Source organism: Rutidosis leptorrhynchoides, chromosome 1, assembly GCF_046630445.1.
Source record: "Rutidosis leptorrhynchoides isolate AG116_Rl617_1_P2 chromosome 1, CSIRO_AGI_Rlap_v1, whole genome shotgun sequence".
Classification (NCBI taxonomy): domain Eukaryota; kingdom Viridiplantae; phylum Streptophyta; class Magnoliopsida; order Asterales; family Asteraceae; genus Rutidosis; species Rutidosis leptorrhynchoides.
The window spans coordinates 384,182,766-384,184,164 of NC_092333.1; the positions used below are offsets into that span (position 1 = coordinate 384,182,766).

The 1,399-nt window shown below is 37.4% G+C and overlaps 1 non-coding gene across 1 annotated transcript; it reads left to right on the forward strand.

The window, feature by feature from the left end:
• Window positions 1–993: 993 nt before the first annotated feature.
• On the forward strand, window positions 994–1,100 carry LOC139887080 (small nucleolar RNA R71). The gene has a single exon (XR_011772928.1). It is a non-coding gene; the product is annotated as a small nucleolar RNA R71 (small nucleolar RNA).
• Window positions 1,101–1,399: the final 299 nt, after the last annotated feature.

A 1,399-nucleotide genomic window follows, 5' to 3' on the forward strand; every position in this document is an offset into this window, starting at 1 on the left:
ACTATTACTTGTTCATACTCAACTCCTTTCCTTGGAAACAGGATGGGTGGTCTGTATGGTGCCACCACTGGCTTTACATACTCGGATGGTGGTGGTGTTGTAACTTCTTCATTGTTACTCATATCTAAAACCTTCCTATCATCTAATGTTGGTTTTTCAGAATTCGTTGAAACCATATTAACATTCTCATTCCGAGGATTTACTTCAGTATTACTCGGTAGCTTTCCTTATTCCCTCTCACTCATCATGCTAGCAAGAGTACCTACGTGTTTTTCTAGATTCAAAATGGAAGCTTGTTGAGTTCTTAGTGACTGATCAAACCTCTCATTTGTTTGGGTTTGAGATGCAATAAATTGTTTTTGAGATTCCATTAGCTTTGCCATCATTTCTTCCAGATTTGGCTTTTTCTCTTCGGTTTGTTGTGGTGGTTTATACAAGCTAGGTCTTTGTTGATTGAAAGTGTTGTTTTGAGTTGGTTGGTTATTCAGACCTTGTTGGTTATACGAGTTATTGTTTGGCCCATTTGGATTGTAAAGAATGTTTTGATTTCGATTGAAGTTTGGCCTTGGCAGTTGATAATTATTTTGATAATTATTTCCCGGCCTTTGGTTCATGTAGGAAATATTCTCTCGTTGTTCCATGGTTTGCTCAATGTGACAATCTTTTGTTAAGTGTGGTCCACCGCATTGCTCACAACTGATTCATATTGCGTGAATATCTTTATTCATCTTTTCCATTCGTCTCTCGAAAGCATCTATTTTTGCGAAAACGGAATCAAAGTCATGGCTAGAATCGGCTCTAGCTGCTTTAGATGAACGAAAGATATCTTTTTCCTGGTGCCACTCATGTGAGTGGGAGGCTGTGTTATCAATAATTTTATAAGCTTCAGTTGCTGTTTTCTTCATAATGGAACCACCAGCTGCTTTGTCGATATCTTTTCGTGTAGTGATGTCGCATCCTTGATAGAATATTTGCACTATTTGATAAGTGTCTAAACCATGTTGAGGACATCCTCTCAACAACTTTCCAAATCTTGTCCATGCCTCATATAATGTTTCATTTGGCTTTTGCGTGAACGTAACTATTTCTCCTTGAAGTCTCACAGCTTTAGATGCCGGAAAGAATTGTTTAAGAAAATTTTCAACTAAGACATCTCATGTATCAATCGCCCCTTCAGGTAACGATTCTAACCAATCTTTGGCTTCTCCCTTTAAAGTCCAGGGAAATAACATGAGATAGATCTGTTCATCTTCAACTTCTCTAATTTTGAATAGAGTACATATCCTATTAAAGGTTCGAAGATGTTCATTTGGATCTTCTTTTGGCGTACCACTATATTGGCATTGATTAGTTACCATGTGTAGGATTTGTCCTTTGATTTCATAATCTGGTGCATTAA